This window comes from Talpa occidentalis, unplaced genomic scaffold, assembly GCF_014898055.3.
Source record: "Talpa occidentalis isolate TD23 unplaced genomic scaffold, MPIMG_talOcc4v2.1 talOcc4.6, whole genome shotgun sequence".
NCBI classification, from domain to species: domain Eukaryota; kingdom Metazoa; phylum Chordata; class Mammalia; order Eulipotyphla; family Talpidae; genus Talpa; species Talpa occidentalis.
The window spans coordinates 5999759-6015320 of record NW_023604972.1 but is presented as its reverse complement, the minus strand read 5'-3'; the positions used below and the strand labels follow the sequence as shown (position 1 = coordinate 6015320).

Genomic DNA, 15562 nt, shown 5'->3' with positions numbered 1-15562 from the left:
AGGTTTTCAGTTTTTAAAAGACACATCTCTTTATTTATTATAAATATTAATTTGCCAATTGTATCCATGTCTATTAGCTCTGGCGATGCCTTTTCATACCTGCTTGCGTGCACATGTCTCACTTACCCACACAGACTCCAGGGCCAGCGCCCTATCCCTGCCCTCCCCCTACTCCCTGTTCTTCCCACCCCCCAGCCCCTCTAGTAACCAGCATATTTTTCAGAGTCCAGAAATTATTTTTGCTGTGCTTGCCAATATGTGCTCTTTGGTTATTTAAGTTCCACTAATAAGTGAAACCATCCGGTATGTGTCTTTTACTTTTGACTTATTTCACTTAGCATAATCCCCTCAAGAGCCATCGATTTTATCCGAGAAGGCACAATTTCATCTTTTTTAAATATTGTAGCAGTATTTCACTGCATATATATCCCACAGTTTCTTTATCTAGGCATCTGCTGATGGGCACACAGGTGACTCCATGGCTGGGCTATGGTGGATACTGCTGCTATGAACATAGGAAATGCATAAATCTTCACATGTTAGCGTTTTAAAAGATATTTAAAAAGTAACTTCATGGTCCTGTAGCTTTCAGAATCTTCATGTTAAGGTATATTTTGAATCTGAACAGCAGGAATATAGTATTCAGTGTTTTGTAAAATTTTTTGAGTCTTGGATGCTTTGTTCTTGTTCTGCTGGATGGGAAACACTTGAAGATTAAACTGTTAGAAAATCCTTCCGTAGATTGAGATCTCTTTGTAAATAGCTTATTTTTTTCTTTGTTAAAAATAAAATAAACCCATGCATGAACTGTCAACTAACATTTGATGAGAGAGCCAAGAATATTCAGTGGGGAAATGATAGTCTCTTCAATGAACAGTGTTAGGAAAACTGGACGGTCACACGCAAAAGAAATGAAACTGACTCTTATCTGACACCACTCAAAAACCAGAACTCTAAGTGGATCAAAGGCTTAAATGCCAGACATAAAACCATCAAACCTCTAGGAGAAGACACAAAGGCGAGGCTCCTTGACATTGACCTTGGCAACTGTCTTTTTTTGATATGACACCAAAAGCAAAAATAAACAGGCAAGACCTGCAACCTAAACGCTTCTGCAAAGAGAAAGAAATGATGAAGGAATTGAAAAGGCAGCCTATGAAATGGGAGGATATATTTGAAAACAGTTTATCTGATAAAGGGCTAATGTCCAAAATATATAAGGAAATCACACAACTCAACAGCAAGAACAAATCATTTCATTGAAAATGGGCAAAGGATTTGAATAGACATCTTTACAATGATGACATGGCAATATTTTACAGGTACATATCTGTCATCTACCTGAGTATAAACCAACAAAAGTGAGAAGAACTGAAACATATATCTGTACACACACGTTCATAGCAGCTTTTGCATAACAGCCAAAGGTAGAAGCAGTCCAAGTGTCCATCAATGAATGAATAAACAAAAAAGGCTAAATACATGCCTACAATAAAATATGATTTGACCTTAAAAGCAGGGAAATTTTGACACCTAATGCAAAACCCTCGAATCTTGAAAACTGAAAACTGAGTGAAATAAGTTGTTCCCAAAAGGACAAATATTGTATGATTTACTTGTATGACATGTCCAGAATAGTCACAATGGTGACAGGAAGCAGAATGGTGAGTGTTGGGGCTGGAGAGGGGGTGGTATTCAGAGGCACTATCTCATGAAGACGGAGTATCATTTGGGGAAGACGGAAGGTTCTGGAAACGGACGGTGTAATGGTTATACAGCTATGTGAATGTTCTTGGTGCTGCAGAAGTGGCCACTGGGATGATGACAAATTTTATGTGATGTCTATTTTGCCACAATCAAAAGCACATTCAGTGGAGAAAAAAAAACAACCAAGGTACATTGGGGTGGAGGGCATGAGTGTTATTCTTACGACTGTGCTAAGTGTTTTGAAGACCATTTACTCAATCCTCACACCACTTTTAGGATGTAGGTGCTAGTATCTTCCCTTACAAACAAGAAAATCAAGACCATGGCTCAAATCCACACAGCCCTAAAAACAACACAGGCAGGGAGTGGCCGAGCTCTTTGGTCTCCAAACACTTGAGTCTCCCCCTATCATGTGAAGGGAACCGTAACATGACTTCATGACAAAGGGCTGCACTTGATTATTAATTCAATTTGAAACTGCTTTTCCTGGAAATCGTTAGGAAGAGAATAGGTGGCAAGGGACAGCCAAAATGAGGCATGTCCTTGGCCTGCAGGGCTGGAGATTTCTCCACAGCAGGCTTTGTCCTCCATGGCTGTGCTAGGGCGAGACGGACAGGATGGGGGCCGTGGAGATGCTCCTGTCCCAGTTCCTTTCCTAATGATTCCTCAGCTCTGCTTTGGGGTCTGGTTCCCCTCCTGGGAGTTGCTCCTATTGGGCCTACCTTCCCACCCTCTCCCTGCCCCACTCACCTCACTTGGCCACCCACACCTACTGTGTGATGACTATTTACCTGCCTTTCCTCCACCAGACCGTCAATTCTGTATCACCAACACTTAGGACAAAGACTCTCTACAGTAGCGGCTCAGCAAAGGCTGAACGAAGAGAAATATTTACTCATTGATATTTATTTTTATCAACAGCTCATGATTCATAAAACCTTGGCGGCTTCGGGTAAAATACGACGATGCACAACAGTACTAAACACTGCCATTTGTCAACATTCTCTGGACTACAGAGCAACAGGCTCACGTCATCTTCCCAAAGACTTTCCTGTGGCAGGCTGGATGGGGCGTGATGTCCAGAAAAGCAGGTACCTTGTTTCTCGTCACAAATCTAGCATCTGGCCAGAGATATAAAGCCTGGTCTGTGGCTTCTTCTCACAGAGCCATCTGCTGAATAAGCGCAAAGCAACTGCAGTGAGACAGGCCATTGCAGCTACATTTGCCAACATTCTAAAGAAAGTAGAGTAAACCCCATACCTTGCTTCGAGGTGGTGTGTTGCTGTTGCTCCAGGATTCTAGATCCACAAGAGACTGAGGTTCTTTCACGAGAGCTCAGAGAAAAATTTGCTTTGGTACCGGACAGAAAAGCAGATCCAAGATCTCAGAGCTTTCCAAATAGTTGTGCTAAAAATAATTTTCTCCTTTAGTTCCCCAAGAGGCAGAGGACCTGGAAGTCATTCAGTGGGTGAGGCTCAGTCAGGGGCTGGTTGAAAAGGAGGACTTTGAGATAAAGCCTCAGCACCTGCTTTCCTGGACTCTTGAGCTCAGCAGCACCTCCATCTCTGGATCCTGACCTTTTTTCGGACTTGTTTACTTAGTTTTTCCCCTCTTCGTTTGTTTTCCACTGAGTGGATATTTCAGGACAAAAATTACTCACTCACTGGAAATTCATTGTTAAACACAGAGAAAAGAGTTGCATCCTATTTGAGAGTTTTCAAGGTTTTAGCTTCAGACTCTGGACTTGGGGTTGTATCTTGGAATAACAAAGAGAGGAACCCCATTCTGGGTGGGTCAAGCCCAGTGCATAACAAAGGCCGCGAGCACCGAAGCTGCCTTTGTTTGCAGCTGAATGGAGACGAGATTGGGGTGTTCTCAGAAGCCTGATACGTCTTTGTTCCTAGGAGAACTGGTCAGAATAACTCCAAGGCGGTGTGGTTCTCCAAAGCTGGGGGCTGCTCCTCTTTGATGCCATCAATTTCTTTTTTCCTTCTGATTTCCATCTCCTTAGCAATAGCCAAATGGAATTCATTATGTCATCCGTGGAAGTGACTGAAAAATCTAGTTTTTGCCATACTTTTCCTGCCATTCTTCACAAGCAATTGAGAATGGCGAGTGGCAGAAATATTTGCAAAGTCAGGGAAGTGGACACTGATCACAAATTTGATGGAGACTGGTGGACTCCCCGTCAGATAAGTTTTGTTTTGCCATTCTCCATCTGGTAGAAACGGTCTTTAAATGTCCTGCCCATCCCATCCAAAATCATGAATACCATGATAGGGTAGTAAAAATGAATACTGAGAGTAAAATAAAGACTTCCCCTTTTTTATTTTTGCTAAAGGAGAATAGGATTTTATTTATGTTATTTTTTATAGATTTATTTAATTTATTTAAAATATAAATATTTTATATTTATACATATAAAAACTGCATACAAGAACTGGTGTAGGCCAGAGGTGCGAGCATGAGAGGCTCCACCAGGGACAGAGTGGGGAGCAGAACAGGCAGATCTACTGAAGTACACTGCTGAGGGGAGCAGCGGGTGAGACAGGAGAGGTCTGCTGCACCGTGTGGGTCAGCTCCCTGCCTAGGGAGGCCCAAGGAGATTAGGACTTTAATCAGCTACAGTCCCTGGGTTTGTTCCCTCAAATTCAAAATAAAACAGCTGTCCTTGGTTATTTCTAGCTCTTAAGTTCTTAATATTCTCTAGAACATGCTTGGGCCTGATGAACTGGAACTTAAAAAGTAGGGGCAGACCTTCTAGACAAATACGTAGAGATCCAGGTCATGTGGAGTAGGTACTTATTATTGTTGAGAAAAATCACTTGGGAATTGCACTAGCACTACACATAGAAAGAGGTTCTCATTAGTGGCTCAATGAAAATTTCCTTCTAGTAACTCTTAGCTACTGAGGGGTTGAGATTATTTGCTTAAAGCATCCAGGACCTTCTAGAAAGTAAGTAATGAAGTGTCCAGCTTTTCATGATGCAAATTTAGGAAATCAGTCATGGACCAGGAGTGCACTGGCCCTGAGCTGGCTGTAAAGAAAGGGCACTGTGGACCCCAAAATGGGATTGACTAAAAGGTAAATGGGAATCTCAGCAAAGAGACCTAAAGTGTTTGGGGGTGCAAGTGTTGGTATATAAGACTGGAAGTTTGTCTGCGTTCATTCTACCATAGAACTGTCCTTTGGAGGGGAGGTAATGGCCGCACACATGATAAGGGAATTAAAAGGGTCATTACATAGAAGCTTAATTAAGGGATAATAATGGGGCCAACAAAGCACCCCCTCAAGAGAACAAGCATCTCTTGGACTGCATGTGACCCGTGTTCAACAGTGTCACCATTTGATGCAACTAAAGCCACGGGGAGAGAGGACAGTCAAAGGTTTTGCTTCCTGCTTTCTACTGTCTAGGTTGGAAGTAGCACAGAAAGACTCCCTTTGAAGCAAGCAACCCCCTAGAATTCTTAGATCATTCACGGAGGGAAGGATGGAGACCTGCCTGCTATTAAAAGCAAGTGGGGTCCTAGCGACTAATTGAAAGAAAAAATACGGTGTGACTGCATTTTAAACTTGAACTGGCAAAGTAGGTCAGAGAGAGTAAATGCTTTCATTAGTTCAGTCCTAACCTAACATCACAGAACAGCCCTTTGTTCTAGGAAGGGAGCCCTGATCTGACTTAAAGGAATCTCCTCCCACTCCACTTTTGTCTTCTGAGAGGCTGAACTACAGTGTCAGTCCTTACAAGCTCAATTTCAGGGGTTCCAGCCCTGGAATCTCTTATAGGGGAGTGAGGACTCCTTACTGGGATTTTCTCAATCAGTCTTCTTTGGATAGTATCATCTCTGAAAAGATCTTAGACATAAACGAGTCTGTTAACCTCTAAAAGAGAGATATGTACTCTTATCTTTTGCCATGGCCAAATGTTGGTGCAGTGTCTGGGGTGTTCATACTTCCTGTGGCATTCCCCACTTGCTTAATTTCCCTGTGGTGTCTGATGATAAGGTTTCTTGTATTGTTAAGTGTCACAATCTTTTTTTTTCTGTTCTAGAATATTTGATTTTTTTCTTTATTATTTTCCATCTTAGATAACTTACTATAATCTGTATCTTGTTGGACATCTTCATAGAGGGGACAAAACTTGAAATGATCTGCAGTACTGAGACCTCAGGTGTGGCTAAAACTTATTAGTGCTTATTTCATTCAGTTATTTTCACACTTATTTTAGAGACAGTGATGAAAAGTAATGGCTAGAAAAATATGCTGAAGGGAGTATTGGCTGAGGATAAAAAATAAGATGTCATTTGAACCTGCCACTCACATCAAGCAAGGCTAAGGCCTTATTCTGTCATTTCTGGACAGGTAATTTTTCCCTCTCAGCTGGTGCTTTAAGTTTTTCTGTGGCCTTAATTGACTTTTCAACTGAACTCAGTCCCATCAATGTTCACTAGCATCTAACAGGACCTGGTTAGCTGGCACTGAAAAAAAAAGGTTCAGATTTGTTGCTTTGTCAGTTTCCTTGGTGTAAAGCTTCTCATCATGACTGGTATATAAGCTGTTTTGCTAGATACTGGAATTATTTAACAAAAGAAGGGTCTTTTGTTAAAGAAGAATTCACGATGAGCACTTGAGCACCGACTCCATGGTCATTACCTCTATCAACCCCTCCCATTCTCTCAGGAGGTGAGGAATCCCACCATTGCCTATGGAGGAGGCACCGGGGCTGGCTGACCCGCCATAGTGCCCCCTCATCAGAGACCCCTGGGGGCATCCCTGGCATCAGGAAACCAGGTTCCTGCATCTAAACATTGCAGTGGGGAGGTCATCTGGGTTTCCATAGAGGTTTCATTCCACAGGTTAGGTTGGGTTGGATTAAATCACTGACCCCTGCTCATGGGTTTGACCTCCCAGCTGGGAAGTCGGGGCTGAAAGTCTCAACCGGCCCATCCTTTGGTGCTCCCAAAAGAAAAACACATGTCTACGTCTCTATCCACCTGCTTGTGTGGAGGTATATAGATATACAGGTATCTATATACATAGCTATGTGTTGTATGGGTATGTGTATACGAACATATGAAATAAACAATATGTATGGATTTCTGATCATAAATCACAGCGTCACAGTGGTCTTCGACACTGACTGGCTTCTGGAGGCAAGCATAGAGAGGGAACCCTGGGCATGAGGGTGGCGGTCAGGAAGAGGCCAATGGCTGGGAGGCTGAAAGTCTGTTGGGAACTCTCGACTTGATCCGAAGGGCAAGAAGAGCCAGAGAAGTTGGGAGTGACGAGACGGTGCATGCACATAACCAAGACTTCCCTGGGCTGAGGGATTGGAACAGACACGAAGGAAGGCTCTGACCTCTCCCCTGGGCAAGGAGAGGCAATAAACTATGCAACAAAGAGCTAACCTCACAGAATTTGAACAAAACCAGCCAAAGACTTGATTTGCTCATTTTTTGTTTGGCTGTATATATGTGTACGTGTGCACGCGTGTGTGTGTGTAGAGAGCGCGATAAATTTCCTTCTAATACTTTTTTATTTACAGCTTATAATAAATTTTTTCATGACAATATCTATCTTGTTTCTGCCTCAAAACTTATTTTCTATGCTCCATGTGCCAAGTGATCATCATATAGAATTATTTACATTTTAGTTTAAATGTGGGCTCATGAAAGAAAACTTGTAAAAGGATAGAAAAGGAAAGTGACAGAAGTACTTTGAGTTCCACCGCTCAGAGAACCAAGGTTACATGCCAGTTTGGTTTTGCTGTTTTTTTTTTTTTTTCGTTCTTGCTGCATGTGTGCAGGCTGAAATCTTCTACTCAAGACTGTGAAATCGCTCCTATGCCATTGCTGCTGACTTTTTCTTTAACCTGCTGTTACTTCATAAGCATTTCCCCTCTGTTATTCGTTGGAACCATGAGTGGCCAAACAATATCCATCAAGTAGTTGTACCACAGTTTTTAAAATCTTCTCCTCTATGATTGGACAATTGAATTGTTTCCAGTTTTTTGATTATGAGATTACATTGAAAAATTTTGTGCATAAAGCTTTATCTCTATTTAAGATTATTTCCTTAGAAGAGATTCCCAGAAATGGAACTACTGGGTCAAAAGATTTGGATGTTTCATGACTTTCTTGGTGCACACTGCCTTTCCAAAAGGCGGTGTGGCTTTCCAATGCTCCATCCTGTATGGAAACAAAATCTGGATTCATGGAAACTCATCACTCAGCCTCCCATTCACCCCAAGTCCCTGGCACACAGACAGCCACAGAACCTCTGATTTGGAAGACGCTTTAAAGGTTGGCTAAGCCAGCTTCCACTGACCCTTGGTTGGAGAGGGGTGCTTTGAGCAGGGAGCATCTGAGTGTGTTCCCCAGTGGGACTGACAACTCTACCATCTCTGGGTGACTCCAAATTCCCTACACAGCCTCAGACAGGCCAAGCCCTGTTCATCTGAAATTTCACAAAACCAATACCAGGTCGGCAGGTAGCAGGGGCTCATCCCACCCTGGCAGGACAGACTTGGTGATGAGACACCTGCCCAAGGGGAAGTCATCTCATTGTCCCCCTGGGTAGGCAGCTCGGGGGTATAGCAGAGACAACTCTGTGCAGGGACACACCAGTCACCCTGGTGTGGCCGGGGCTGTGGGCACCAGAGGCCTTGTCACCAGCGTTCCTCTTCCATGGCTCTTTGAAATGTGGGCCTCTCTTACAAGCTTCCCAGGGGTCCCAAGCAGCGGCATCCTCTGACCAGGGAGCCAGAGTCCGCATCCATCTTTCCCACAGCATGGCCTCCTGACCCCTTCCTACCCTGGCCCAGACCTGTGCTCTGCTCATTTGCTTCATTCTGGCCTCTCTTCGCCCTTCAGCCCCTAGAACCTACTGCCACTTTTCCATGTCTGGCTGAAAACCAGCTCTGCCAACTCCAGACCATTTATTCTCTCCCTGGGGTTTGTCCAGGATCCTGGGTGACCACCCACAGGCACATGCAGAGTCAGACAAGCCCTTTCTTGCCTCACACACTCAGCCTCCCTCTTGTGTTTGATGACTGAGGGTCGTTGTCCCTTTTGACTTCAAGATCTTTCTGTTTCCTCACTCGGGTCAAGCCCACACTCATTGAAAACATCTTAGTTAGTCTTCCTCTGGGGCTCCAGGCATTGGCCAGCACCGCTGAGCAGGCTGACTGGCCGGCGGAACTGCAGCGTGCGTGCTGCGAAGGCCCCAGAACTGCCACGGGCGGCATTGATCTTCACGTGTATTCACCAAGAGCCTGACACTGTGCAAAAGAAATGGTGCAAACCCAAGCTTGCACTTTTAGGATTTAATGTGGAAAAAATTAAACACGTAGGTGAAGCTGAATGTGCAATGATGTTGATCCAGTATAAGGACTTTTTTGCATCATAAATGATTAGTTCTAAATTACAGCTTGGTGAAGTCAAGGAAACATCAACAAGAAGACGAACGGAAGTCATTAAAAGCTGTGTTCTCTGAGAGCACTTAGTGACAATGGCAAGGTCTCCAACATGCTGCTGGAGAGAAGACGAGGCTGCCAGGGGTGTCACTGGCTTTGGAACGTTCATTTTTGTTAAAAAGATGCAAAGCCTCAGCACCGAATGCTAAGGTGACTCAGGCCTTGTGGAGGGGTTAAAGGGCAATTTATTTTTTCCATCAATACTTTCGTTTCCATTGTGTTCTCCAATTTTCCATGAGGGGTAAGTTGTATGTTTCTTCTGGTTATAAAAAAAGTAAACAAATGGTACATTAAAAAGACTCTCTCTACCCACCCAATGGACACCATCCCATGTACGTGAAAAAACGTTCCTTTTCTCAAGGAAATAAAATGTTAACAATATAAAAGATTATTTATGGATATTTATCTCAGTTTATTTTCTCTCCCCCCGCCCCTTTTGTTTCTTTCATATACAATTTTCATTCCTTCTTTTCCTGGCTCCAGGTTTAACTATTTGGTTAAAATTCCCAAACCCTCAGGCCTCCCCTGGTGGTGCAGGGGTTGAGTGCTGGGCTGCAAAGCTACCCGCAGCCTCTGCACTGCCAGTTTGATCCCCGGCCACCGGCGAGGGTCCCGTCTGGTACGACAGGCGTCTCCTGCCGCCCGCTGCTCCCCTCAGCAGTGTACTTCGGTCCTTCTGCCTGCTCTGCTCCCCGCTCTGGCTCTGGTGAATTCTCTCACCCTCCCGCGCTTCTGACTGTACCCAGTGCTTGTATAAATAAACAAATAAATCTTTTACAAAAAAAAAATTCCCAATCCCCTTCTATACTTTCTCATTGAGGATTTGAAAGCAAAGAGGCCTGGGGGGATGGCCAGGATTTGTGTTTGTTTTGTGAAAAGATATGTGTTTGTTCAGTTAGGCAAGTGTGAAACAAATGCTTTCAGCGACTCCATTAATCTGTGGCCTGGGCGAGGCTAGGGTGCTCCACTCAGGCTGATGGTGTTTGGTTTCAAAAACATGTTTACTTTCAGGACATTGGCCCCTGTTCTCCGTTGACTAGGAGCGAATCTGGAGGATGGAAGGCATCTTGAATTTTATCCCAAACCTAGTTTGTTTTTTAATCATCAACTGGCACTCTGATGGTTACGGCTCACACATTTTGTGAGTTCATGAAAACATTTATTGTAAGAGAAAAAGCCCTAATGGGGACATACTAACACCAGAATGTCCAATGCTGTGCTTTGCCAAAATATTCCTGGTAGAGGATTTTAGAGAGAGACTTACACGAGTTACTGCTTAACACACCAAGAACGTACAGAGGCATCTCTGCTTAGGTCACAGAATCTAAAAGGTAAAAGAGGAAAAACAAAAAGGTCCTGTCTAGCAGGGCTGGGGAATTGACACTTAATTTATAGTAGCTGAGATGCAGGCAGAGCTCTGTTTTGATCTGACCAGAGTTGAGGTTCCTTATGGTCCCAGCGACCCAATATTTGCTTGTACCCTTAGGGTTAGAATATCCCTTAAGCGTCAGTCAAGCTTCAGAAGTAGGAGATCACAAGGGGCAATGCTTCCATCCTCATGTTTAGTGCCTAAGCCCCAACACAGAAGTGTGTGCATTGGATTTGGTAAGGAGAAAATGAAGAGAAGAAAAAGAAAAAATACATTAAAAAAGAAAGACCAGAGAGAAAAATAACAATGTTTCCTGTTTGTTATGATCCTGGACATCTGCTCTCTTTCTCTGGTTTCTGGAATTCTTCAAGATCTTGTGTGATTTTTCTAATAAAAGATTCACTTGTTCCTCTAATTACAGGTGCCGATTCCAAGGTTAGACAGTTAAAGATTACTGAACCACTTATCTGCCATGAACAGACTTATCAATGTGGAACAGAGAGACAAATCGATAAGGAGCAAGCTTGTTGCCATGGAGAGGGATATTTAAGGTCAACACGGACAATCCGAAAGGCTTGTACCCTCGTGCTCAGAGTCACAATTGAAAAGTAATTGGAGCCTCAAGTAAACCAAGTTTTCAAAGTCTACCAAGTCTGCCCTCAGGGGTTGCTATTACAGAGGCGGGTTTCAACCCAAATTGACAAAAGAGAAGCAGCATTAATGCGAGACACAAGGCTACCTCTGACGAAAGAAGCACAAGAGACCCTCACCAACGAATTATGCTTTTAAATCACCCAGCAAGGGAAGGTCTCCTTCTGTCACAGCCCAAACCAAAGAAACTAAAGATTTATTAACAGGCCGACTAAGACACGAACTAAATGTGTGATGAATTTTCAGTTTATATTGGTTTAGGCACGAGTACCAACATTTTAATAATATGCTTCAAAGCCACACATTTTAAAAACGATTTGGCATAAACGAAATAAAATATAAAACTGAAAGTAATTAGATGCACATTGCCGAGATATTGCATGAAAGAAGAGCATCTTTTCGAGTCTAGATCATTCTGTCTAGTTATGTATATGTCAGAGGGCAGGACCTTGAGGCTGAGACCATCCATTTAGCAGAGGTGGAGTGGGGACAGCACAGGGCAGGGCTGGGGCTCTGCATCAGGGTGACTCGGTCTCTGAATCCTTGTCTTGTCCGCGGTGGCTGTCACTTAGTCACGCACCTCTTGGATTCTGTGATGTTGAGGGACTGCAGCTATTTCACTCCCTCGACTTAGGAGTTTTGAATGGACCCTCTGCCTTTTGAATTTTAGCAAAAAACTGAAGCACATTCCTTTTAGCAGGGAGTAGACTGATAGAGAGCTCAACACATTGGTTAGAAATCACTTGGAAAAGAACATAGGCTCTGGATTAGGTCTCAAGGGGCTCCCCAAAGTGATGGTGCATTAGCCTGGACTCAGAGGTGTTTGTTTTGGCCGCTGAGAAGTCTTTTTGGGGGTGTTTGTTAAATGTTACTACCCCATCTGTGTTCTCAGGGGTTGAGCTTGCTTGTCTTGGTTCTCTCTGGGTCAAAGGCATGTTGTTTGAGCATTACACAAGCATTTATTTAGAGTCGCTACGTGCCTGGCCTGTTCTCAGAGCTGGGGTCCAGCTGTCAGCAACAACCAAGGTCTCTACCTTCGTGGAAAGATCAGCGCAATAATACACAGACAGATAAATGAGGAAACGGGCGGTGGCGGCTGCTCTCTGAGGGGGACTGGTGGAGGGTCGTGGGGCCTCCTGCTGCTAGTGGGCATCTCCAGGGCTGGCACGGTTTACTTTGCCCCATTCTGGTGCCACTGCATGGGAGGGGCCACCCCTGGGCTTGGGGTCAGAGCACCTGGTCCTGGCCACGGACCTGGTGCCCCTGGGGCCATTCGTTTTGTGACCTCAGGAGACCCACATGGCAAATTTGGTCTGGAGTTTACTCATTTCTGTTCTGGAGACAAAGATGCTTCTTGTCAGGGTCGTGGTTATAAAATGAGTTGAGGTAGGTGGAGCACAGAGGACATAATAGATGCTCAAAAAACCGACAGGGGTTGATGTGCGTTTTTGTAATGCCATCGCTGTATTCCACTGCTGGCTTTGCTGGAATTCTAACAGTTTTCCTGCCTGTATCATCTCTAGAAAGGTACCCTCGTGACATTCCATGTTGTCTTTTAGCTTTCTTTATTTCCCAGGTGTGGTAAGCCGAGCAGTGACTACCTGAAGACAACCTCCCACCACCATCCTAACCCCGAGCATCTGTAAATATGCTACTTTATATGGCAGAGGGATTCAAGATGGGGAAAGTGTCCTGGATTCATTAGCTAATATAATCCCGAGGATCCTCATTAGAGGCGGGCAGGAGCGTTGAAAGGACAGAAGCAGAAAGAAACATCGGTTGGAGAAGACACTATTTGATGGCTAAGAAGATGAGGCAAGGGAGGAAGGTGGGGCAGCCAAGAAATGCAGGAGGCCTCTAGAAGCCAGAGGGAAACCTCCTCCCTGAGCTGCAGAGGGAGCCCAGCCGTGTGAGCCCATCCTAGACTTGTGACCTCCATAACTGTCAGCATCCATAATACCTGTGTTGCTTTAAGTGACCAAGTTGGTGCTACTTTGTAACAGCACCAATAGGAGCAACAAGGGGACCTTGAGTCACAGAGACAGCAAGAGGAGGGGCTCTGGGATGGTAAAAATGATGGTTTCTGAAGCTGGAGTCCTCCACTTACTGACTTCGTGACCTTGGGAAAATGACAGGGTCGCTGTGACTCCGTATGCCTCCAAGAGGACAGGATGCAGGGTAGCATGCACGTGAAATACTAGGCAGCTCGTGGAAAGCACGGTTATGATGACTCCTTCCAACAGGGAAAATATTTGCAATACCCAGGAAAAAAATTGTGAGACAAAACTATCTTTGGTGTGAACATAAATGCACATAAGGACCATGCAGGATGTTTATGGGGCTTTGGCGCATGGCAAGTGCCCCTACGTGGAAGCTGCCATGGATGTGAATGAGTCTCAGCGAGAGGACGTCACTGTCCCCCTGGGAGAGCGGAAGATGAACGAACGGTTGTCCCGTGGGTCCTGGCAGAAACTCACCAGCTCATAGTTCAACGGTGCGAAAGGATGGCTTTCCTAGTGTAAGTTCATTTCCAGAGGGAGTTTCTTTTAACAGGGACAGTGGAGTCTCTTTCTCTTCCCTTCCTAGGTGGGGAGGGGGTGCATGTGGATGAGGGGGTGCATGTGGATGAGGGGGAGCGTGTGGATGAGGGGGTTAAGAGGCCTGGGTGTTTTTTAAAGCCCTGTTTTGTCTCTGGATTGGGATTCAGAAGTTGTTGAAGCTATGGTGTTGAAGCTATGGCAGCCAAAAATGTTGTCCTTGACCTTTCTGCAATTCTGTTTATCTCTGCTTCATCATAGGCTGCCTGCTTTCCGTTTTGCAAAAAAAAGTTAATCCCCTGATAATTCTGAAAAACAGGGAGGAAGCACGTTCGTGTGAAACTGTTGTGATTTCCTAAATTAATCCAGTTGGGATAATCCGTCCTTCAATGAAATATTTGAAAACACAGAAGACTTGCCATTTGCGTGATTTGCCTAAGGAAACACTCCTTAAGTCAATAAATAAAATATCTGCATAGAAAGCTGTCCGTTGCAGCAATTTTAAAACTAGCAAAAATTAATTGGAATCAGCAGATACGGAGGACAACAGGGGACTGGGCAGTGCCCTGTGGTGGAGTCGCTCCGTGCAGCGGGTTGAACGTGTGGTTTGACTTCCCCATAATTGGGGAAATATTAGCATTGTACTGCTCAGAGACAAATCGAGAGAGCAAATTACGTTCAGTGTCAACATAATGCACAGGAAGATCGTAACTCACACATTAACAGCAGAGCAGGAAATATACCAGAATCCTGATAACCGTTATGTTAAGCCAGTGGAATTAGGAGTTTTTTCCTTCTCTCTGTACTCAAATGTTTAGTAGTATAGTTATTTACATACACAAGGAAAAATTGGTTAAAAAAAACAGAGCACAATAAACTTAAACTTCAAAACCGTGCGGAAGACTCCAAGGCAATGACACACACACATCCAGGCTGCTAAATGAAAATGCCAGATGGGATTTCATCGCCTGGTGTGGTGCTGATGGCAAGAAAATGGGATGAGACATCTTGGCCATTAGCACTTAGCAGGGCCCAAGGAGATGGTTTAGCACACACATGTATGCATGTGGACACACAGACACACACACACACACACACACACACACACACACTCCTTCTTCCTTGCTTCAAGTCAACTGATTTGGTTTCATGAAACACAAGTTTCTCTTTCTGTTCTGGTCACATCAATAGCTTCCATTCTAGCTCAGGGGCTGTGGAGAAGGAACTAGTGTCTTTCACCCGTGCAGGGCTACTCTGGCTGGTGCAAGCCCTGAGCCAGGGCCTAGCCTCACTGTCTCCCTTTCTCCCACAGGTGTGCGACCTGGGTCCTAGCACAGATTTTATGAGGTGGTTAGGACAGTGGATCCTGGTTGAGCAGAGGCAGGTTCAGACCCTGGGCTGTTGGATTCTGCAGTTAATGATCTCAAACACGAACTCCAGCTAACTCCAGGACCGCACGCTGATTCTGCAGAATGCCCTATTTTTACAAGATGCAACGGTGCCTCCCCTACATCTGTAGTTCCCTACGTGGCTGTGCATGGGGAGTTGTTAAGTTAGTCTAGTTTGAGTTGGCAGTACACAGTGATGTTTGAACAGTTCATCAATAAAAAGCCTCTGTAGTGAAAATAAACCTTTCTTTTGCCTCCACTTTGTCTTCCCCAAGAAAACCACCATTTAAACGGGGAACCCAGGGCCTCCCCGGTGGCGCAGTGGTTGAGCGCTGGGTTGCGAAGCTGCCCGCAGCCTCTGCAGTGCCGGTTCGTTCCCTGGCTGCTCCCAGGCCACCGGAGGAGGGTCCCACATGGCGCGCAGACCTCTCCTGC

The 15562-nt window shown here is 44.7% G+C and overlaps 2 protein-coding genes and 1 long non-coding RNA gene across 6 annotated transcripts in view; 1 reads left to right on the top strand and 2 right to left on the bottom strand.

Annotated features, from left to right (window-relative positions):
* Positions 1-15562, bottom strand: part of C1QTNF7 (C1q and TNF related 7) — a 65336-nt gene that overhangs the window by 7380 nt on the left and 42394 nt on the right. The window contains exon 1 of one of the 4 annotated variants that reach the window (XM_037530259.2): positions 2968-3089. The exons of the other annotated variants lie outside the window; for them this stretch is intronic. The gene's annotated coding sequence lies outside the window, so the exon portion shown is untranslated. Of the gene's footprint in view, positions 1-2967; positions 3090-15562 lie in introns of those variants that run through there. 4 annotated transcript variants of the gene reach the window in all.
* The window catches only part of CC2D2A (coiled-coil and C2 domain containing 2A), a 125237-nt gene that overhangs the window by 90563 nt on the left and 19112 nt on the right, over positions 1-15562 (bottom strand). The window lies entirely within an intron of this gene.
* LOC129144742 (uncharacterized) lies at positions 1634-10991 on the top strand. Its single transcript, XR_008549248.1, has 3 exons — positions 1634-1894; positions 2629-2798; positions 10973-10991. It is a non-coding gene; the product is annotated as an uncharacterized LOC129144742 (long non-coding RNA).